The following is a 25,582-nucleotide window of genomic DNA, read 5'->3' on the forward strand; positions in this document are numbered from 1 at the left end:
GGAGAGGAGAGGAGAGGAGAGGAGATGATGGGTCAGATGTTTGTGAATACAATATCTATTAATAAAGAATAATCAGGAATATCTTAGATCAGGAAGAATGTTTTCCATTAAATACATATTTCACTGTATCAAATAATAAAGCATATGGTAGTTGCATTAAAAAAACTGACCTGAATTCATAAGTTTTCTCATAATCTGAGAAAATTCAGATAAGTTTTGATGTCTTGTTTGGCCCTGTTTGGTCTTTTGGCTGTATTGAAGACTCTCCATGTTTGCAAGTCATGCAGCTTCGACAACTGAAGAAAATCTTCCATTCAGAACAGCACATATACATATATGTAATAAATATTCATAGCCAATGACAAAGCTCTAAAAGAAATGCTACACAGTTATGTGTTTTCATCTGCACCCTATTCATCAATCAGTTACTATCTTGAACTTGATCAAAACTGCCAAATTTTCAGCATCTGTTACTAATGGCTTTTTTAAAACAATCAGTTAATCCTACAGACCCCTCTGCCAACCAATTACTTATACCATTTAGATGATATTTTGTTCTACATTAATGTTATTTTTCACTATTCCTTCAAAGGGGAAATTCAGAAACATTCTATAGATCAGGACTTTTCCTTTTTATGTTGAAATTGTGCATTATATATGATAAGACATTAAAACTTTATTCTCCATAGAAAATTAGTTGCAATCTATCAGTTACCGGACAAAGATACCTACCTCCTCTGCTTCCATGGCTCTGACCATTGGGTAAGTGACGTTAATGCATTGTTCAGATGAAAGGGTGAAAAAACCACAATGAATACAGTTAAAAAAAAAAAAAAAAAAAAAAAAATTAGACTCAACTCCATTGCTTTTCTGTTTCTCTCTATGCCAGACAGTAAAATCATAATCATATGCTGTAGTGCTAGGGTTTTGCTGGCATTCATTTATGACAACATGAGTAATTCATTTGTAATTTACTGAAATATTTTAATTGTGATAGGATTACCCCTGGATGGGGCATTGGAATGAGACTCGTGAGGTTTAGAATAAATCCCCAGATCAGAGCATCTTACCTGGTGACTTTGAGTGAATCACTATGCCTCAATTCAGAAGCATATCCAAACATGTGAATAATTCCATGTTCATGTAGCCAAATGTTTGGATGAATGACTATCTTTGAGCAAATGTTCATGTGCTGTTGACTTCACATACACAGAACAGTTATTAAAAAGCTGTGTTTTCTGATATGAAATTCAGGGTATTTATTTCCTATCCGTAAATCAGGAGTGATATACACCATTTAAATCCTTTTAAAAATGTTCACTGTGTGTTTTAGGCACAGTTAGTGATAATCATATATGCATAACACTCATATTTAAAATGTAATGTTTATTTATTATTATGAATTCAAAAAAATTGTGGAAGGAATAAAATAACCTTAAACATCATGAGAGCTATTATAAATCATCTGTCAGGCTGTGGGCTCTTCATTCCAGATCCGCTCGGAAAAGAGCAAAAATAATAAACTTCTGATACTTTAACTTCCATCCTCTCACTTACTGAAAACCAAACAATCATACCAAAACCTCACCAAAACCCATGGACCACATAACCAATGCTTAGACCTGGGCATACTAACACCTTTGTGGATGTCCAGCTCACTAAATATTTTTCTTGTGGAAAACAGCAGAGCATAACTATAAAAGGTGATTGCAGTTATTTCTATTTAGCACAATTGCTAAACCACAGTGTAGTATACAGAAGAGTTAGGAAAAACATACTGAATGTTGGCCTGTCTGTTTTCAGAATTACTCTAATTCAAACTGATCTGTATTTTATATGATGAGACCATAATAAAAAGCAAGACTCCACATAAAAGTTTATGGTAATACTGAGTGTGGTTCACAATGTGTGCTTGATCGCCATTCATATTCTGTATTTTAGAGTATGACAATTATAAAATACTTCTTTACTTGTGATTCTTGTTTCCTTTTCTTGCTTCTTGTAAGTGAATAAAAAAGATCATGAAAAGGGAATTTACATCATTTAGATTTATAGATAAAGATGAAAATCTCTCTGTGCTATTACCCCAAATAAATATTTACTGAGCTTTAGTAATCACAGTGTCTAACCAAGGACAAATTTAATTTCCTTTCCAACTAGTTATGGAAACTGAATTTCATAGATTTCTCATTTCTCCATCAATTTCAGTTATTTTGCATGGCCTTAATGGGGTTTCTAATAGGTAATAGAAAATTTTTGCTCATCGTGCTGACATAACATGGTGTATAATATGATATTTATACTTCTTTTTTTTTTCAGTAGAAAGTTGATGTTTTACTGCTTTACTAGCAGTAAAATAATTGGTAAAACTATAACTTGGTTCTGCGACCCAAAGGAGGAGCCAGACCTGCACTGATAGGCAGAGTCGTAGTTGATTTCCTTGGGACCCGGAGCACAAAAAAACACACGATCACTACCAAGGCCTAAAAGTCAATGACAAGGCTGTCCAAGAGAAAAAAATCTTGGTACAAGGCACTTTTTCACACCTGAACTGATTTATAGACATCACAGAGAACAGTCCAGCAGAGAAACACAGCTCTGCATATCTGCCATGATGTACAGGAAAGTCAAAGGGATAAATAAAGACAGGATGCTGGATTCTTCATCTTCCAATACACCCAACACCTTGCCCAACACTGGCCTTAGGAAAGGCAGGTGGGACCAGATGATGCTCTGCCTAGGGACAGTGGGTAACTTGTCTACCTGATCCTGGCTGGAGAGGGAACAAGTGCTATGTTCATAAAATCGTTTGAGTTGGAAGGGATCTTTAAAAGTCATCTTGTCCAACTCTCTCGCAGTGAACAAAGACAACTACATCTCTATCAGGTTACTCCGAGAAACCTGATGGGCTGCTGAGACAGCACTCTGTGGTGCCCTGGGCCCTGCTAATGGAGAATCCAGGGAAGCTGAAGGATTGCTTCTGAACCTCCCTCTTTATGTTAGATAAAAAAGATAATTTGGTGATACATCATTATGGATTTGAGATATATGAAGGCTAAGCTCCATAGTTCACACTGGGAAATCTGCTCATCCCTGATCTAGACTAGCTGGACTTCTTTTCCCATGTCGTTGAGGACTCAGAAGATATTTAAATGTGATTCCAGTCAAGAGATCTTCAGTGCAGGGAACAAAGTACAAGTGTTCACCTCCTGGGAAACATCAAGCACAGAGAAGAGTTTTTGGTTGTTGCTTTTTTTTTTAATACCAAATATGCAACAAGAATCCAATGTCGGAATTTGCTGATAGTTGCCTGGTGCCATAGCCTAATTCCTCTTTCTTAAAAGAGTAAGTACACTCTGTTGTGTGTATTTTACACATGCACAAAAATGCACACAGGCTTCTCACTTGGAGCACAGTACATAGATCCACCTCCCATTTTATACTGAAACTTTTTATACAACTCTTGTGATATGATAAAATTGGCCTGTGAAGGTGAATCACAGCTGAGAAGAACACATTTTTTCTAATCTATTTTCTTACATACTATGTGATGCATGCAACAATAGACACAAGTCAGTATTTTATTTATGAGAAGTTTCCTTAGATTTTCCCTGCTGTAGTAGAAAAGGGTAACCAATAGTTAAAATCTTTGTCAATTTTTTTTTTAATCACTTTTTTGTGTAGTAGTTGTTAGTTAGCTATGTCTGTTCTCAGAAAATAGTATGCCTCTTCTACAAAACAGTATTCCAATAATGCTTGCATTTCCCACCTCTGGGCAGGAGGGACTATGAAAAGTATCTCCTTCTTTAACAAATCTTTCAAAACTACTCAGCCCCTTAATTTCATTATAAATTGGACTTGTACAAATCCTTACAAGTATGGTTGCCCTTTGACAGTTCTTCCTGCTTTCGTCTTAGAACAGCAATGGGAACAGGACTCTTGATCACAGCAGGAATGCGTTTATGATCATGCATTGCTCAAGTCTGTTTTTATTTCTCGTTTTATGTAAAATGCTGCAGTAATCCCTTTAGAATTCCCCTCAGCTTAAATCTCAGAGACTGTTCAAGGCTGCCTCTTAATGTCTCAAGAGCACTTCAGCTCACATAAGCCTCATATTCAACAGGTAAAGCCTACTTTGTTCTATAGAGATGGCTGAAGTAATGTAAAATTAAAGGTTTAATCTTCTGTGGTAACTCAGACTGTCCTCAGTCCAACACAAAGACACTAAAAGTCTGCTAACTTTTAAGTAAGTAGAAAATTCTTTGATTGACAGTGGTCTGCTGTATTGATCCCCAAAACTATGCCATAACAAATTTTATTACAATTGAGTGAGAAGGCTTACTGCACACTTTGAAAATGCAAGAGGATTCATTTTTCTATTAACAGGTCTTCTCCATTATTAACCCTAATTGACAGGGTTTAAAAGCAATTAAAGTTGAGACCAAACATTTTGGACAAATTAAGGAAGGAGTTTTTGCTTTTTTTTTGTTGTTGTTGTTGAGCTTTTTTAAAAACTAAAATTAGACTGAAGCAGTCAAAGGAACGACTGGGCACTTGAGTGTTCAAATGATTGGTAATTATATGAAATGGAATATATTCTACACGATTTAGTTCTCATTAGGAACTTCACACAGGAGCTTAACCAATCTTTATCTTTAATGTGTGTTCTCCAATTTGGTGGCCAGACACTTGCACAATGGGCTCCACCAATTAATGCAGTATTGTAACCGAGGCTGACATTTAAGGTGAGTAAATACAAAGCCAAACATAAAGTATGTTTCCTCAGTCAAATCTATCGGGTACCTACAAAATACTCTACTCTTCACCCCAGTAAACCAACAGAAAATGTTTTAAGGCTCAGAATGAACTCTAGAAGCAAAACTTGGCATTTGGTGTTGCTATTCGGGAAGGAATTCTGATATTTCAGTGGTGTTTTTCTACTTTGAATTAGGACTGTCATCAAAAACTCTCCTGGGCATGGGTGAGACCAGACTACTGGCTCTGCACCACAGGGCAGTACAAAGCCATTCTCTCTGCAAATAGAAGAAAAATTAATTTCACTTTATTTTTTCCTTCAAAAGCCAAGAATACTTACTATGTTCGATTTTCAAATCTCACAAATGAACAAAACCAATGGCAAAAAACCTTTTTGATAAACCACTTATCATCCCAAAAATAAAATCTCCAACATATCACTTATCTTTTCTCAGCAGCATCCCAAATCAGGCACTTAGCTGTCTCAGAGATTCAGTTTTAAATGACTTGCTGAAAATGTACAGCCTCATAGGCAATTTCATTTTGTAAATGTAGACTCTGAGAATAGTGCCAGGATAAATATAGGACTCTAATTACTTAAAGAAAAGGCAAATACGAGGTGGTGAAAGTTGCTCATCCGACAACTATCTGTCTAGGTTAGAGCTTTATAATGTTACCTATTACCATAGCAGCTGAGTGCCTGCTCTGAAAAGTCTTCAATAATATACAAAAGGAAAGGCAATACATCTGTAAAAAGCCTTCTAGCTCAACTATCACCTGACCACTGCATTATGGGCTTGTTAAGTCTAAAGTAATCAGTTTAGCAAGATCTTTTTGAACATACAACTACAACACCAGTGATGCTACCCTGCTTAAGGCCACAGAGTGAGAAATACCAGATCTGGGGGTCCTATTAACTTGCTATTGCCTTGAAGTAGGATCTCAGGTAAGTTTTGTAACTTTTCAGAATCTGTTTCTGAAGTTCATCTGGTATTTAGCATAATATATGCAAGAAAACACAGGGGCCAGGAATCAAAACCAGTGTCTCTATCTGCTTGGCTTCCCAGCCTCTCCATTATACTTCCCTATGTATCTTTTAAAAAATCTCTTCCCTTCTGCTATACAAACTGTTGAATTTTTTTTCTCCTTACACTGATAAAGGGCTGATAAGTAAAGGCAGAGAGTGCCCCATTAAGAGCAGCATGTTGCCAGCATGCCCTTTGGGTTCAGATGTATTTAACCCCCTCAGACTTAAGAAGTCTTTTCTAAGCAGAACTCATTCTTCGCTTTGGAAGAAGTTGAACTTTCTACTGTTTTGAACTGCAATTTGAAATTTATATCCTTTGGGGAGTAAGCTGAGGTGCTTTACTAGGAAGATTCATTTACCTAGATGTAATGTTCAGCTACAAGAGAAAAAGAAGATCCCCTGCAGGAGAACTCAGGGGAGGAGTTGGGTCCTCTGGATACTTCTAGATGGGCTGATGAACTGATGGTTGTACTGGATGATCTTAGTGGTCTTTCCAGCTTTAATGATTCTACGATTCATTCTCTTTTAGCTGGAAAAAATGTCCCTAATTGAAGTACTAAGGTGACAGCATGAATGCTTGCAGCCCAAATTCACTTACAATCAATTCTGTATGCCTGAAATTTTCTTTTCTATGGCCTGAGAAATCTGCATGTCAGGTTGAAGAGCTAGTTTGGATTCTGCTGCTTTTGTAGGATGACTTTCTCACCTTATGAGTATCGTTGTGGGTTTTATCACTGACTCCAGTATAGCACGTATATTTTTTTTTAATATCATAGAGCTGAGAGCCTGTTACTTGCTACCAGCTATCACTGAGTGATTTTTGATCTAGCTGTGAAGATGAAATGTTCTTGACATATTAGCTAAAATTTTTAAGCATTTCAATGCAAAACATTATTCTTACTGCTGGAATATTCTGTTTCTCCCACCTCCCTGGAAAATCTCATTATATTCTATCACGTGTCAAAATATATCCACTGAGTATCGATATCAAACAGTTAAATGAGGAAAAAACATTTATGTATGGTATGAGGGCAGAGAAAGGCTGCATTCTGAACTGTATCTCTTTGTAGCAACATGGCAGTCTTCAACCCTCACATGGAAATGGAAATGCATGTAAATTATTTTGTCTAAATGGATTTTCATTAGGAATGGATTCTAAGCAGCCCAAAAATCACTAATATGCTCACTGGCAGGAGCCAAATGGCTGAGTCAACATCACTTTTAGTCTTCAGTGCCTCTTTCCTATAATGCTGAACTGCTGAAATAGTCTGATCAAACTTGGCATTGCAGAAAGTGCACCATGCCAGAAAAGTTAAGTCATGGACTGACTCATCCTCGGGGTATGACAAATGCTAAATGAGCTACTTATCCTCTGGGTAGCTGGGTACAGCTCCCTGAGAGATTGGGACACAGACAGTAGGAGATATTAATAGCGTGACTCTGTCCTTTGGTTCAATTATTTTTATTTATTCTCCATAGGTTTCTCATCTTCACCTTTGATGCTGATTATTTTAGCTATGGTGTAAAGGAGTGAAGCCCGGCATTCATGGTTTTAAAAGTAAAGAATCATCAACATTCTTAAAGTAATCTTGAGCAAGATTCTTAAACCTTTCATCTTTCATCTGTACATGCTACAGCATCATATATATATATGATATATACAGATATACATAAAAGAAGTATATCATGACCTATAGACAGATTTATGAATCAAAAAGAGAAGGTGCACCTCATTGTGAATCCAGGAACATCTCTGTTCTCGGAGCATGCAAAACAGAACTGTTCCTATCAGAGATTCAGGCTGGTACCTCACCTCCTCTGAAGGCAGATTCCTCACATAGGAATACTGAGCACCAAAATACAGTTGGTGCCTGAATGCCAACAATTTCAGTGCTCATTGTTGTTTTTCTGAGCACAATCTTGGACGCATGCATCCTGCTTGTGTGTTGCAGCAGAAAAGAATTTTGATGTGCACCTTTATAAGGTGCAACAAAAGGACAAGAATCATGGTGACAAAACTTTCATGATGCAAGAATCTTCTCAATCAGTGCTAGGCTATGAGTCTGTGAAAGGCCTTACAGCTTTATGGGCTTGTGTTCTGCCTTTGCTCTAATCTGAAGAATTGTTTTGGATGCAGTCAGCAACATATGTGAACTGGAACGCTGTCATACTCCTAGTAAGATTTCAAGGCAGTTTAACTTGTTTATGAGGGACAATGTTATCAAACTATTTGTGGGCAGAGCTGTCATAACTAACACAACAAGGCCTTCCTCATTCATGTTTCTCTTGAATCATATAATCATTAAGGCTGGAAAAGACCATTAAGATCATCTGGTACAACCGTGAGCCCATCACCACCATGTCCCTAATGAACTCCATGGCAACAACATTCCAACACTTCTGAATTTTAACAGGACGTAGGAGATCACAATTCACCATTACAGTATTACTGGAATGACAGTGCATTTACTGTAAAACCAGAAGAAAGCCAGCTTAGCATTTTGCCTGTTACCTGAGTGCCACCATTCTGCCTACCTCAGTGATGCTCAATTAGTGATTTCTTACTCAAAATGTGTTGGGAAGACTTTTGATATTTGTAATAGAAAAGAGAAAATACATTTAACACAAAGGGATACTCTGAAGAACCTAATGGGTTATGAAAAGGAGGTCCAGCCCGCAGCTTGAAGAGGCCACGTTGACTTGCAAGGCAAGCAGGTGGTTACATAGCACATGTCAGTTTCTGGATGGGCTTGTCCACACTGTTTATGCTCTGAAATTAGATAAACTTGAAAGAAAACAACTGCAGTTGGGAAGAGTTCCTGTAAAAATTTGTCAGCTGGGTAAAGTATTAGCCAGGCGATGTCATTTATCTATTCTTACTGGCTTTCTCTCAGCTCAGACCAAAGGCTCAGGTACTCCTGCTTTCTGAAGTCACATGGAGCAGTTCAAGCTGTCTCTAGACTTGATTATGTAAGAGAACCAAACAGATTCCCTACCTTGAAGTCTGCTGAGACCTTTGTGCTTCCCAGTCTTGGGCTCTGAATCCTGATCTGCCTGTGTCGCACCATAACCGGCACCCAGTGTTGAGATTGGGGTTTGGCTCTGCTTCCCTGTGGACTTTAAAAGGTAAGTCAAAGTATACTTTAACTTTAGGAAATTAGAAGTAACTTTTGCAAATTCCCAGTTTGGTACAGCAAAAGTACAATGTCTAACGGGTTGGGTCACCCCATGGCAAAAGCTCCCAGAGTAATAACCCAAAGGCTGATATGTGCTGCAGACTGTAGACAGTGGTTTCAATAGCACCTCACAGTCAGCAACAGCAATCTTTCTTTGCCCTAAGCTTTGCCAAATTAATAATTGGTTTAGTATTAAAATATTGATAATCTGGAAAAATTATACCTGGTGAATGACGTATTGTTTTAGTTCCAGAAGGCGTGCAAGCCTTTTGTGAAGGCAAGTATAATGACAAACTAATAATGACAAGTTTAAAAACTGCTAAATGCTATGAAACACCACTTACTTTCCTGCTATGTAGAGTACAATTCAGAACCACAAAGTCAGAAATAGCTGGTGTCTCCCAAAGCAATGAAATAATATGCCTGGTGTAGACATTCACTTTCCAGGTCTGTTTGTTGCACAGATACCACATCTTGCTTCAGCTAGCAATGAGACACACTTTATCCCATAAATTGACCAGTCAAGGCTATTCATTTGACCTTAATTACCCAAGTGTTCAACCAATGTTATGCAGACAGACAACATCAGTTGACACATTAGTCCTGCTAATAGTGATACTTAGCACTCCCTACCATTTTTCATCTTCAAAGCACTTTCCAAATTTTACTTAATTAATATCTTTGAAGATGCCAAACTGTTTGCTGATATTTTACTGATAGTTTCTGGCCTTTTTAGAGCAGAAAAAAATACGCTATTTCCTAATTAGGTTTTAGTAAAGACACTACTGACTTCCCCTTCTCCTCATCTGGTTTTTAGTCTCTTTCTGTTTCCAGGAATCTGACCTTTTCCCAGTCAGCAACTGGTGGAATTATTGCTTTAGTTGGCTTTCAAATTGCAGATAATAACCTGTTGACAAAATAAAGCCTTTTTTTTCCAGCCAAATTTGAACACTACATCCTTAACTTCCAGAACTTCAATCCCTTAACTAAGTAATAAAGTAAGAGCCAATTAATTAAAAAAATAATAATAAATTAAGCTCAATGCTGCAGATTTTTTAAATCTTTTTTGAAAGTTCTCTATGTAAGCTTTCCTGACTTTGTAGTTTTTAGTCTTACAAACATTTATCAGATTCTTAGATTATAGCCAGTTCTTCCAGTGGAAGCTTTGGGAAGTTTTTGAAATATGGATGTGATTCTGAACTTTCATGTTTTGATGGAGTGTCTAAAGATACATACAGTATATTATACATGGGCTGCTCTGAAAGTAATGCCTCCTATGTTATTACGTTGGCCCATGATGTTAGAACTGGATGTTGGTGGTATGGCAGCAGAGGCTGAACCTTCCCATCAATACTGTTCATGGAGACCAAACAGTGCATGTGAGCACAATGAGGCAGTGGGTGATGCATTTCAGCAGTGGCGACAGTGACGGTGGGTCACCCCTGCTGGTGCAGATTTTTACAGGTGGGACACGCAGGATGACATCCATCACTGGTGAAAATGCACAGCTAATGGCATTGAGTATGTCGAAAAAATAGTGTTTTCAAGCTGAGAATTTGCTCTATCAAAAAGTGCTATTGTGCTCTTTGTATCTGTGGTAGCTTCCACGGAAATAAATAGAAGATATATTACTTCTGAAGCGATCTATGTGTGTCATCAGCACTGCTGCAACTTTCACCGTCAGAGGTGAATGGAGATACTGACAAAGGACACTCTCTGAAATCACAAAGTCATGAAGTTCACAACTCTTATACAGAAGAGTCTATGTGAAAAAAAAGTACAAGTATATATATTTGCAGCAGATGGATTTATAACACAAAATGGGAAGCAGCAGAATTTAAGTAGATGGGAAAAAAAAGCATTTCTCAGTTCACAAAGTAGATCGAGCAGGTGATTTGGAGGCTGCTGCTCCTGGTGTAACGGAAAACTGTGCTTTACACCACAATACAGCACTCTCATCTGTTGAATTTTAAATCACTTAGACAGTAAGTAACACCTAATTTTCTTCTAGTTGCTTTTTGTTGTTGCTGTTCATCTTTTTCTATCCTCTCAACTATTTCTATTCTGCTGTAAAAATAAAATTTCAAATCCATATCTCAGACAGAGAGTACTGTCCATCAGTTGTCACAGAACTTAAATATAGACACATTTATGATGCATACACGTGTCTGACTGTATTTTGATAAGATGAAAGGGAACGGCCTTAAGTTGTGTCAGGGGAGGTTCAGGTTGAGTATTAGGAAAAAATTCTTCTCCAGGAGAGTGGTAATGCATTGGACATGGTTTAGTGGGCAGTATTGTTGGTAGGTGGATGGCTGGATGAGATTATCTTAGAGGTCTTTTCCAACCTTAAGAAATGATGGTGGTTTTTTTTTTTAATGAAAGGTTGAGGTATATGAGACTTACTGATATCCTTAGTAACCATAGGAAGAAACCTTTCACTAACACTCTGAGATGCAAAAAAATTTATTTCATTCAGACAGTGCTTACTTCTAGCAGAAATTCCATCTGGCCTAGCTCTAATAGGATGCTAAAAAGAGTCACAGTGAGAGAAACACCTAGACCACAAATATTTGTTAAAAACGTGATCAACAATCAGCATTCCCTGCAGAGACTCACTGTTTACTCCTCTGGGAGTGTAGGGTGAGCTTTTCTAAATGAATGAAATATTGATATAATTGCAATAAATAAATAAGCAAATTGGATAATTTGGATGTAAAAGAAAAGAGTGAAGAGAGATCTCAGAGAGAATTAATTTTAAACTTAAATTTAAATTTAAATTTTAAATTTAAATTTTACTTCTGAAGCCATTCATTCAACAAAAGCTCTGTGACAAGTTATAGACTAAAAGAGATGCTGAAAGAGTACTGGAAGCACAAGAGATAATTTGTTTAGGGCCACAAAGCAATGGTGACTTTAAAGATGACACAGAAATATTGGACTGGTCGTCTCTTTCACTCTAGGATGCTGCCATATTAGTGTTACTCTTTCCTTCTTGTGAAATTATTTCTTGATACAGATGATTTTGACACCATATTCCCAAATCTTTAAGCAGTTCTCAAAGCAAACTGCAAAGCTTCAAGTAAGACAATATATTTTATTAGTACTGCACCCTCCTGAAAAATAAAATCTCTGTGTTTGGTTGGTTTTCCACAGCTCTATTTATAATTCCTCACATGTAGCCAAGCTAGGTTTTCAATGATGTTTTTTAATTTGCCTCATTCTTCTGGAAATGCTCAACTACATCCCATACTGGTTACTACTGGGTCACGGAAGAAAGAGAGAAGAGCTTCACCATGTCCCTAGTAGATAAAAGTGTTGTCAAACAGTTAACAACCAAAAGCCATATTGCCCTTCCAGTTTCCAAAGTATCTGCATTTTTTCAGTTTCTGTTTGGTGAATGCATCTCAAAGAGGATCTCCACTAGCTCTTGCAATTGAGGTTGTTGTCAATATTATTCTTGGAAACAAGGATGACTCTAAGAGTTTCTTTTTGTCTTTATTATTTTCTAAGAATGCTTCTTGGCCAATGCAATGCAACCATCAGAAATATGTAAGACTAAATGAATATTACACTGTAATATAATGAATGTACACAATATTACACATGGAGACAGACTGAAAACTACTAGCATGCACAAGGCTAATCTGCTTTTGCAAATTCTGCTTCTGCTCAAATGAAGCTTTCTGAAGAAGACACGTTAGACTTTTATTTCTCTAGAAAGCAAGTCTGGAATTTGTTGGCCATGTTCTAAAGCGTCAGCCTCTGGCAGCGCTATAAAAATAGAAAGGAAAAGAAAAAGAATTCCTTACTTGTCTTCTGTTTAACAACTCTACAGAGTTATTTTCCTCTAAGTATCTATGTTTTAGCATATTTAAAAAGAAATCAGCATTGAATCCATCCATGAGTAATTTGACTTGTAGGAAACAGAGAACAAAAAGTGTGCTTTTAGATAAATTCTAATTAATTGTACATGCAAATGTCTTGGACGGATGTGGTCATGCAATTCAATTAGATGACTAATTATGTTGGAATTATAATACCATATTTAAATAGATAAACACACATAAAAGTGCCTGCACAGGAGTTAGCATGCTAAAGTCAGGGAATAGAATCATTTATTGGCTCTTTAGTGCCACCTGTTGAAAACTGAAAACGCATGCAAATGAAACGGTGCACCAACTAGGCGTCCATTTAGGAGAGCAACATCCATTTGCTTGGTAGGTGTGAAACAGTTGTAATCTTCATAAATTTAACAACTGAGATTGAAGAATTTGAAGCACGGTTGTCACCCTACAAGAGAAAATGTAACACACCATTGGGGATGCTGGGAAGCAGAAGCTAAGTTCTTGGGACACACAGCACAATCGTATCACATCTGTTCAAAAAATGAATTGGTTTCTTTCCTTTCTTTGCAGTAGGCTCTCACAGGACATACATCAGAACCGGCAATAGAAACCACATCTTCCATGGTAGTGCTCTTCTGCTAATTAAGATCAAGATTATTATTTCTTTACTTATGCAGAGTTTCACTGGAACCAGACTGACTACTTGTAGGGAGTGTGCTATACAACAAGAGGAAGAGAAAGCACCAGCTCTGCGTGGGAGAAGCAAGCAGCTGTAGACTCCATATTAGTAGTTATGCCAATTCATTGTGCCCTTTGTGACAACATGGTGGCCAAGATGCTGACCTCATCTCTGAAAGCAAAAGAGCAGAGCAAAAAAAGCCCTCGTTTGCAGAAATAGTACTTCTTTCTTTTGTTGTCTTACTCTACAGAGAGCATCCCTTTCAGCCTATGTTTTCTCATGGTGGTTTTTTTTTGTTTTTATGATGAAGTTCAACTCAATGTGCAAAATGGGTTCAGCTTAGAGACCTGGGCTGTCTTTATCACAGATCAAATGTCACAGTTAGCAGGTTTGACAAAGAGGAAATAACACAAAATTTTGTATTAAGGAAATCAAATCCACTTCTTGTGCAAAAATACTGTTTTTATCCCATGCCTCTAGGTCTGCTGTGGCTTAAAACACAATGGATCATGTATATCATTATCTATATGTTCTAGGAGCAGAACCTATATCCACAACTGGGCAGAGATAAGTAATTGCATAGTTTTCAGAGAATACCTGAGATTTTTTTATATCTGGTTTCATTCTCTACAGGAGCAAGCCCTCCCAAGTTTCATAATCAATGAATGAGACCCCAGACCCAGAGATGTGCATATCTGCCCATGTTGGGGCCCCTCAGAATGCCTGTGGTATAGAGTGACTTGGAAGGCTATCTGTGGGACAACACCAGCATTCTGCCAAGGCCATGCCAATACCAGACATTCTCCATCATATCATCATTTCTCCACTCTAAAAAATTCCCACCTACTTTCACTGCATTTCTCTGCATCAGCCTTCCCCACAATTTTGAGCTAAACTTATTGTTAAATGAGGATATTACAATCATCTACAGCATTATTGACCTTTCTGATTGGCTTTCACTACTGCTGACAGATTAGGCTGCTCAGATGTTTGTACAGGTGTCACTTTCACAAAATTACCAAAATAATGGATGAGTCCACCCATTTAACCAAGCTTTCTAACATTTCTATGTAGGTATTTGAAAAGATAATCTTATACAGAAGTCATTCTTCCCCAATGAAATTCAACCTTTGTCTGAAACATCAAATTTAAGATCACGAGAAACCTTAAGAACAATATTTTTGGCACAAAATAGTTCCTGTTTCAATTTTTAATCCTCTTTAAACACCATTCTTTTCCAGTTAAACACCTGTTTTAGCCTTGCAGAAGCTGATTCTATAGAATTATATTGAATACCTATTATTCTTCTAAGTGGGAAAGAACTTCAGAGGGAAAAGTGGAATAGCTGTTATGACAGTAGCACTTTATTATAAAGTATCTTTTGAAAAAAAAATAAAGGAAAATCAGTGGTTTTGACAGAAGATTATGGAGTCCTATTACATAGTAGAATATTATTTAAAAACGAAGATGTAAAACGTCTTTCACATTTCAAATAAATGTCAAGCTAATTGACTCACCAATTTAATTGAAACAGAGCATTTTTAAAGGTAAAATATGCATTCTTTGGGTTTCTTGTAATATTTAGGTAAAAAATATTTTAAATATTGCTTCCATGAATTATTTGGCTCTTGAAAAGTGTTTGGAAATGAAACTCTTCATCTTGTTTGTCATACAAAATGAGAAAAGGTTTCACAGAAAAATGCTCAAATATACCAATTACTCTGTTTTTTCTATTGTATCAACTACTCTCTAATACGGCTCGAAAATACTCATGATTTCAAGATCAAATACAAATATGACACATGAAAGGTACTTTGTGATTACTGGTAGTGCATTTACATTATGCCATTTGCCTTTTCTCTTGAGTAAAGTAATTTGGAAAACTTCTGTTGTTAGAATGATCTAAGCATCCAAAATTGGGTAGTTTGAGACACTTGGAAAGTCTTGATTTGCAGAAATTGAAGGATTCTCACTTTCCATTCATCACACTTCTTTTAAGGAGCTTCAGTTTGGATAGAATTAATACACACTTGTGAAATTAGAGATTTTGAGCTTGGCTCCAAAGGATGAAAAACCAGACAACAATTTACTATTTATGGTACTGTCACAGTTTCCGGCCTCCCATAGAAGAAAATTTCTAGCTAATTCTGCAGCCTTACACCATTCAGGTGTATTTTTGCTAAAATTAATCCCATTGCACAATATGTTCTATCTATGCACTCCCTGTACATTTGTTCTGAATAGACACATAAGAACTTATTTCAGATCATCTTCCATTTCTTACAAGAGCTAGCAGCTAGCAGCTTTCACAGAATTGAAGAGGATTTTACCAACACATCCAACAGACAATTGACAAGTTGAAAATTTCTGTCAAATAAGAAAAGGTGACAAATAGCCACTACTACCCTTGGCATTTGCATTCACACTCGCCTGTGTTATGGTCAAGTGGTTACAGATCCGCTCCGCCATAGTAAGGGTTAACTTGTTTCACCAAAGAACTAACATGGAAATACTCCTACCCTCATTCTTTCTTCTCACCAATACAGGAAATAATTGAGAGGACTTACTCTGAGCTTGTTCCTGCTACAGATCCTTGATAGGAGTGACTGTCATCTTTAGCAAATAGCAAGATTGTCTCCTGCCACAGCCTTTGTGGGAGAAGCAAGTGACAGAAAGGAGATGAGTGGGTAATGCTTAGCAATACCAATTCCTAGGGACCCACTGACTTCCTGTTTTTCTTTTCCTTTTGTTCATGGAGAACCTATGCAGGGAGCAGCAATACAGAAAAATCACTTTGGATGTTGAGTAAAAATGTTTTGTTGCATTCTGAGAATGTTTTGAGCCTCTCCTAGCATGAGAACCTGACAGCAGTCCTGCTATGTGATGAGATTTCATTGATTTCAGTTAAAGAAAAAATAATTATTATATTGCTTCTGCATATGCTGTGTACGGTAGCTACTTCACTTGTGAGGGTGAAAAGCCTGTAAAAAATATTGATTTATGGAGTAACCAAAGTTCAGAGTAAACAGGTGAATTTATTCATATTTCATTTTGCAGGTAGGTTTACCTAACACTAACTTGGACCACATCTACAAATGATGGTGATAAAAAGCACTCCTGTATTTCAGTTGATACACATCAGAGAACTCCACTACCAAACCAAAAACCACACTCAAACATGTTCCTGGGAGAAAAGTAGGCTAAAGATATTGTCTCTTTATTCCAGACAGGGCCTGTTCATTGTGGCTGGTGAAGATGATTATCTCAGATTCAAAACCATTAGGAATAACCTTTCCAGCTGCCTGAAAGACTGTTCTTAAAAAATAGATCAGTTATTACCTATACACAACTAATATTTTCAAATGTAGTATTTCTCTGGGTAAGATTAATATTCATTTATTTTTTGTGCAAGAAATAATGTTATTAGAACAATGAAGTGTAGTGACAAAGGAATAGGTTTAGGTCACAAAATTCTCATTTTCTGAAGATAGAGAATATCAACATTATGACAAATATCTTGTCTGCCAATGTGATCCACTGCTTACCAGAGGCATTGTTCTGTGCCTCCAGCCCTTTGGACAGCCCACTGATGCTGATGACCCTATGAAAAAAAGCATGTTTTGAAGTACCTGATGTATGTCTTCTTCTAAAGCATACAATCTGCTGACTTGTGTGAACAACAGCAGCCGTAATGTACTACCAGGATTTCAACAACAACTTGCTTTGAGTATTTGCTCTAGATCACATTACTGACTCTACATTCATCAAAATAAGCAACTGTTTGTGTTAACACATATGTTTTTGTGTTCACATACAAAGGAGCTTCCTTTCTAAACAAGACAGACGAGAATCATGATGATAGCCCTGGTGAGGAACCTTGCAGGGATGGCCTGAGATGGGCAGCAGCAACAATGCAAACTTGATCCTGTGCTCATAGCATTCTCAGAGAATCAGAAGACTTCTGGCTTCTAATAGAGTTAGGCAGAACTGTGTATCCATGGTTATTCAGATCATGAAGGAGAAAAGATTTAAAATAGCATCTCTCTGCGTAACTACCTATTCTCTGCTTCTTTGTGCACTTGTGTAGTGTCCGACTGAGACTGTATTTCAATTTAGTGTGCAGGATTGTTCCCAATTGATTTATAGCATAACTTGCATACACAGTGTTGTTTGGGAGTCCAACATCAGAGCATGGTCTTTGCAAGATTCTGTGTGAATGCGTAATTAGAAATGGCTTCGTAAAAATACTTTACCATAGACCACAAAGAAAGTCTGAGTCTGAGCAGAAGGGAGCATGGATCCCCAGAGTAGCATTCCCATTGCTTAGTCCTTATTCCTATTGCTTATTCCTATTGCTTAGATTGTGACTTCTCTGTGGATGTTTGGTTGCTTACAGACTTTCAGGATCAAAACCTTGGATTACTTTTGTCACAGCACAGTTCAGGAGATATATCCGAAAAACATAGTGAAAAGTGTTGAACTGATATCAACATTGCCAAGATAATAATTATCCTGGGAAACACTTCCTCACTGAGTAGGAGATGAAGCACTGGCACAGGAACCCATTGAGGCTGTGGTGTTTCCTTGGAGATCTCCAAAAGGCACCTGGATGTAGTGCTGTGCACCTTGCTCTGGGTGCCTTGTTGGGGCAGGCATTGAGCCAGATGGACCCAGAGCTCCAGGCAACCTCAACAATTCCCAAAAGTCAACTCTTGATTTTATGCTAGAACCAATAGTCCATTAGTGAACACCATACCCATGAAATCCCTGTCTGAAAACATATACTTTCTTATAATACTTTCTTATACACCACATATACTTCACAACCATATGCCAGGTTAATTGATTAATAAGACATTAAAACTGCAAAAGCAGCACGCTGCTCCTTCCCAGCGGTAGCCAGTGTTCCTAAAAAGCATGAGCAGATTTGTCTCAGAAGAGTTAATGGTATGGCTTGCTGCAGCTCCATAGGCAGCTAACCTTGCAAGCACGCCTTGTCAGCTTGAGGTGTTGTTTCATCTGCAGTACTGAGGAGTGGGTGGAGCAGAGGGCAGCTCTGAAATGGGAAATCCAGCAAACTCAGACAAGAAAGCATTTGCAGCCGCTGTCTGTTTGGTGCAAAGTTTTGGTTCATTAGTCTTGAAATGTTTCACTAAGAGAATGATTCTGGTATGCTATAAACAAACTGTAAGTACCTTGCATGCAACAGCACCTTGTCAAAAATGAGGCTGGTTTATTCCCTCTTCTAAAATATTTAGAAAGTTGGTGACAAAGTTAAGCAATGGTCATATTTGTGCTTTTTAAAGAGAAGATTAGCACTGCAGTATCAAGCAAGAAAAAATTATTTTTTTTGTTTCCAGTTCTTACAGTGAACAGTTTTGTTTGAGGCTCAAAGATACAATTCTCTTTGCCTCTTTTATTAAGTTTCTAAATGCTTTTTAAAAAATAAATAAATAAAGGGGGAAAAAAAAATACCAGTACATTTAAGTCTCCTTAACATCAGTTAGGGCCAAACTCTCTTTCTTCATTTTAAGTGAACTAGGCCATGCCCAAGCCTGGTCTTGCATGTAAAGGTCAAATGGCGCAAGTCTTTGGCAAAGCTCCTGGTGAGAGCAGGAATTTTTTTGTGGTACATAAGCAAAAGCTCCAGCAAACTATACTGAAGACAGAATCTTCCCAGGGAGAGGGAGAGGGAGTGTCACTGTGTCACTGGGAGGTCATGGTTCTTCCCGTTCACTCTGTTGTCCATTGGGACAGGAAGAAAGAAAGAAGGACATGGATGTTATTCTTAAAATGCAGGAGTAATTGCTCAGATATTATCTAGGCAGAGGAGGAGAGGAGAGGAGAGGAGAGGAGAGGAGAGGAGAGGAGACGAGAGGAGAGGAGAAGGGAAGAGATAAAGAACAACTTTGGAAATAGAGATTAGTTTAGATCAAACAAACAGAAAGAAAGAGAAAGATATAAACAAACAAAACCTAATCTGAATCATAGCCTGGATTTTAAACCCAGTCTTCCCTTGAAATTAAGGAAAATTAGGGAAAATTTTGTTCCCTGTCCCAGGCCTTATGGTATTTGCACACATATTTTGACAACAGTGTGTCCTGATTCTGGGCAATGAAGAGCCAAAAAGGCTCTAATATAATAAAGTTGATTGTTCTCCTTGAGGGATTTGAACACTTGAAAAAAGGCAACTTTTTCTGACTCTCTTTAGTTGCTGACAGCAATTAAGTTAATAAAAGTTTGCAATCAAATAAGATCCCATAAAAGAGATTTCATAATATTCTGGAAATGTATCCCTCTGTAGTGTAAATCTCTTTTTAAAATGGTTTGAGTGAAATGACAGATCCTAAATAGGTAATGCCGTGTATTAGCATTAAGAGGGGTTGGAGAACAGGGCATAAATCCAAGCAATTCCTAAATTACTTTGGATGAGTCAGCTAGCTTTAGATTCTTTGCTGCAAACCTAAGTGGGTTTTTACCTTTCTGTGCATGTGTTTGAAATAACAACAGCATTGCTAGGTTAGCTAACACAAAGAAGATAGAATAGGTGGGGAATAATTGCTGAATTCACATACATTTTGCAGAGATGAAAGTCTCTCTGCCCAAATTCAACATGGGCCTCCTTGGCACCCCCTGTATCTTTGCCGGTGCTCTCAGTTCTGTGGAAGACAACAACAGCCACTGCCTTTTGGTCTGTAGCTCTTTATTAATGCAGGTTTGCCTGTGACTCAGGTGTATCTTTTCCCACCTGGAAAACTCTGTGACTGAGGGTCACAGAAAGTACCATGAGAAATGGAGATTAACCCTGTGAGTCTGATGAATTTCCAATGATGTCAGCAATAACATCGGGTATAGAACTGGGTCCTTTGCTGTGAACCTTTTTGTCATAAAACAAACTATTTTTGCTGAGGGTAATTCCCCTTTCAGATAACTTCAGAAGAAGCAGCAGCAATGGAATTGGGAGGGGGAATAGACAGGGGGAATTTGGCCTGAAGTCTTTGTTGTGTAAGTGACCGTACAACGCCGTATTTGAATATCTAGCACTTAAAGGGTTACGCATGTAATTATTTAACGTAACTCCAAATAAGCTGTTTGATTTTCTTTCATCATGAGCCAAACATTAGGCTTCGAAAGGAATTCCTTTAAACTTCAATAATATAAAAGCACATGGCAATGTGAAAGTTACAACTCGAGCTTAAATGAATCAGACATAAAAGTATTTATGACTGATATTCTCTGGATATACCAATTTCAGACACTTTAAAGTCTAATTCTGCTGTACAAGTACAGGTACAGAAATATCAGCCATTGCACATCTGCAGAACTATTACTTTCATGCAGAGCTGAGTCCAGTCCCTAAATACTTTTTTCTATCTTAAGGAAAAAAAACAACATAGCAAGCTAGGCTGTCGGCAGCTGAAGCAAGTAAAAGCAATTCCTTTATGAACTTCCCACCAGTTATTTGTTTTGTGAGGTTCCTGGAGAAAAAAAGAATTAGAAAAAACAAGTAAAAAAGATGTGTGTCCCAGTGAAAAGCATTGCACATAAAAGAGAGAAAGAAATGAATGTTGTTTTTTCTTGATGAAATAGCAGATTGGACCTTAGGCTTTTTACAAACTATAGCACAGGTGATCATCATTTGTTCTGTCAAAAGCATTCTCAATGACATGGCCAGAACAATGCAGCTGTGATTACAAGGATCAGCATGAATTGAAAGATACTCAGGGCATTTACCAAAGGGATATTTATAGCACTGCTAAAGAAGTTCACTTTTTTAAATAGACTCACAAATTCTGAAGGAACTGAAGATTTGATATATGTATAGCTCCATTTGGTTTTGCATTTACCATCCTAATGAGCACAGCCACATCTTCTCACAAATGAGGGATGAATGTGCTGGTAGAAATGTTACTGTCATGAAGTCAAATCCAGTGCTGAAGAGGAAAATTGAGACAGCTTTCATTGTGAACTTTGATGTGAAGCATCACAGCTTTTGGAGGACAGCCATACCTTTGATCTTGCAGAAATTGTGAGGAATCAACCACCTTGAATCCCAGTCATTCAGCAGGTGATTTATAATGCTATTATATGACTGAAAGGACTTTTCCAGAAGTCATTTAACCAGCTAAGGAATAAAACAATGACAAAGATTTCACAGAAATTTAAGCAATTCTGGTAGCATGTAATTTAAAGTTCACTGGAGATGCTTACTGTTCTGGCAGAAACTCTGAGATATCGAAATAAAGAAATTCACACCGAAATAGGCAAAAAAGTAGCCAAAACACTTGGGTGCCTTGAACATGCGGACAGCAGTGGGGGAGATGCAAAGAGGAGGTAGAGCCCAAAGGCAGGAGCAGGTCTTGATGGCACAGCTGTTCTCCAAGGCCTCTCTTCAGCAGGAGGGTGCAGAGAACTACAGCAAAGCAATGTTTGCCAACCTTAATTCTTTCCATTAGTGGGTCATTATCAAAAGAGAGGGTTAATAAGAGAGGGGATTGCCTTTACTGTAAAGGTCTGGCCCTGTGCTCACTCAGATCCCTAGAGAGTTGGGAAGCCCTTGCTAGCAGCATCTCTCAGGAGCTGCTGAAAACTCGGTGGCACAGCCAGAACTGGGCATGTGGGCAGAAAGAAGGGTTTTGGCAGTATTCTTCCTTGAGAAAGTATTTTAATTTTTTCCTTCAGAATACGGTTGGTACCTGTAATGAATTTTTTAGTCAATGTGTAACTGATGTTTGTTTTTTTTTGAATGCCAACTGAAACGATTCACTTCACTAAACCCAAATTTACCAATAATTTCAGACAAACTGTATTTTAAGGATCCAAAATATTCCCACAAAAATTATCCAGTTCTAGTTAGAACATCAGCCCCCATAAAAGTGTGCATCATGAACTATTCTGTTTATTTTCATGGTTTTTACCTTACTTGAACACCAGATTCAGAGGAGACCTTATTGCTTCCTATATCTCCCTGAAAAGAGGTTGTGGCGAGGTGGGAATTGGCCTCTTCTGTCACACAACAGTGATAGGATGAGAAGTGGTGGCCTTAAGTTGCACCAAGAGATGTTCAGGTTGGATATTACGGAGAAACTCAAAAAGAGTGGCAATGCAGTGGCACAGGCTGCCCAGGGAGGTGGTGGAGTCACCGGCCGTGGAGGTGTTCAAGCACGGTGGAGATGTAGCACTAACGGATGTGGTTTAGTGGCATGGTGGGGATGGGCTGACAGTTGGACTAAATGATTTTAGTTGTCTTTTCCTACGTTAATGATTCTATGATTCTGTGTATCTGAATTTCTTTGTGGCAGTTGTTTATTTTCTGTATTTTCAGGGTTGTTCTGTTTCTTAAAACTTTGGATCTGCCTCCCCAGAAAATTTGCTAGTTTAGATTTTCATTTTTTAGAGTGGTCTGTTTGGATGAAATTACTATCTGTAGCCTGCAGCATTATTATTTTGTTGTTGTTGTTGTTTGCTTGCTTTTGTGTTGTAGTTTTTTCCTTTGTATTTTTGGAGACCTGGATGATACAGGTCAGATTTAGCAATACAAAATTTCTGAGTGTTTTTCAGATATTTTTGCCATAAATCTTCCCATAAAAATACATGCTATGCATGTCTTAAGAGAAATTACATACAAGAACATGACTTGATCATCATCCCAATGAGATACAGGATATTTTTCAGTTGGGGAGTTAATGGATAATGATACTATATTTGGCCAGCAAAAATAATGACACACTTTCCCCTGGTCTACAAGAACTACTCTCACATTGATTTTAACTTAATATCTCCCTCATTAGGAACCTGCACAGAAGTTTGGCAGAAATACCCAAGACACTTATTGGATCATTTGCCAGTAATAATAGATATTGCTTTTTGTTTGTTTTTTTTTTCTTTTTTTTTTTTTTTCTTTTTTTTTCTGAGAATGTACAAGCTAGTCATAAAAAGGCTGGCTGTGAAACAAAAGCTTTTTACAAAATACGGATTTTTATCAACTCCATCACTGTTGAGGTTAAATATTTTATGGAGCTAAATAAAACTCGGACTTCTCCGCTTTCACATTGCGGGATGCAGTAAAGCTTAAGAGCCCGATTTGCTCGGCTGCTGAACGACTTCCATTACATGTTGAGTGCCCTTCATTTCACTGTGCTTCACAGAGCACTGTGTGCTCTGACTCTGATACAATCGGGCTACCAAAACCCAAGACCTGGATGTAAAATCTCAAAAAGGAGAAGCCCGTGACAACAGCAGGGAGTGGTTCTTCTGAAGATCTGCTATGGTTGGATAAGCAAGTCCACACACTCATCAGTCAAAATGCCATAAACTACTTATGCTTTTGCTTAGATTGAACCAAGAAATTACATTTCTTCTTAACAAAGCATCTACATTTACATTTGTTGAGTCCTACAGTATGTAAGTAGTGGCTTAAGTGATAAACGCAAGCTTTGGACACATCAGGCCAAATAAGCGCTGTCACCCATGTTCCTTAGCTGTTCTGATGGTTAATGAAGGTGTTAGGCTCATTCCACAGCCATCAGACCAGCAAGACACTCGGCCCATTGCTCTTGTAGCCAGGAAAGCAACCAAACTATTTAATGGTGACACAATTGAAACTAATAACTTGACTAATAACTCATTGCTTGATTGTTTTTTTAAGTGCACTCGTGAAAATTAAAGCTCTGGGTCTGGGGCATGAAACCATTATCTGTGCAACAGCTCGCATAGAGGGTTATCTAATAACATGAGAAACCTATTAGACTCAGTGAAAGCAAGAAGTGAAGGAAATAAATCATGCAATAATGGTAAATCAGATCTCTAATTACGGCCCCGTACGGGAGGCCAAAGGAGAAATGCATCCCTAGGACCACTGTGTGGTATTTCTCGTCCTCCCTCTCTGGTTAGAAGCATTTAATCACACCTTCCTGCCTAAATTCCACCAATCCCATAGTAATTTCTCAACAAAACCAGCATCCTTGGGAAGGAGACGACTGAAAAGAACTAGTACAAGATCCTCACACCTTTTTCCCTGCTATTTAGTCTGAAAATCCTCACACCTAAAAGCTACATGTTCAGAGGAGCTTTGATCCCTGTGCAACAAATCTGTGACTGTCCAACTTAGGTTGCAACGGAAACAAGCCCACTGGCTGCTTCTGCTCCCAGACATTCATACGTAACCTCTTGCAGGGTTAAGTCTGCAGATTCTGTCTCTGCTGTAAGCAGGAGCTGATCCATGAGGGCATTTTACTTTTCCATTCAAAGGCAATAGATGAAAATAGCCTGTGTGAGTGGGACCTTGGAGCACAGTGTTTTATTTCTCTACTATCTGATGCACAAGCCCTGGCAAAGCCACTCCTTTCTACATTTCATCTTCTGAAATTACAAACTTTTGCCAGATTTAGCACGAAAATGTCATTTTTCCTTTTGGATCTTTCTCTTAGGATACCTTCATTTTCCCTCTGAAGTGCTTGTACTTCTCTGTAGACCAAGAAGAAGTGCTAAGTTTGGTTTTCCCTACTGCAAACACAGAGGACACATCTGTCTCCTAGGTGTAGATCTCAGCAGCTTATACTGGATGAGCAGTAATAGACATACTTATGAAGATTATGAATCAGAACTTGATACCATTTAGCTGTCATGAGCATCACCAGCCATTGGTGCATGCTTTCTGCAGGAGCTCCACAGTCGCACAGTAACTTTTTTCCTCTCTGTCTTTATTTTATTTTATTTTATTTTACTTTATTTTATTGCATGGAACTCAGGATGCTGAGCAATTGGTAACTGTCCTGGCTGGAAATAAATATTCTCATCAATTGGGTATACTCAGAAGTGCACCTGATTCAGTACAAGCGCAGCACAAAAAAATCATTGATAGCATCTAAACAAACAAAAATCATAGAGTGGCATAAATAATGGTGCTGGAAACAACATCAAACTTTTAATTTTAGCTCCAGCAAAGTGTTGAGGACCCAGTTGGTTAGGGACCTGGATGATACTCTTTACCTTAAAAACTTCTGCACACACAGATGTTTTCTTAGACACTCGTTTGATCCAAGTCTTGTTCCAATTTCTTTCCATGGTAACCAGTGTTTCTCAACGGAAGGAGGCA

The sequence above is a fragment of the Centrocercus urophasianus genome, unplaced genomic scaffold (genome assembly GCF_019232065.1).
Source record: "Centrocercus urophasianus isolate 14NV4802_14NV808 unplaced genomic scaffold, USGS_Curo_1.0 seq_16, whole genome shotgun sequence".
Taxonomy (NCBI): Eukaryota; Metazoa; Chordata; class Aves; order Galliformes; family Phasianidae; genus Centrocercus; species Centrocercus urophasianus.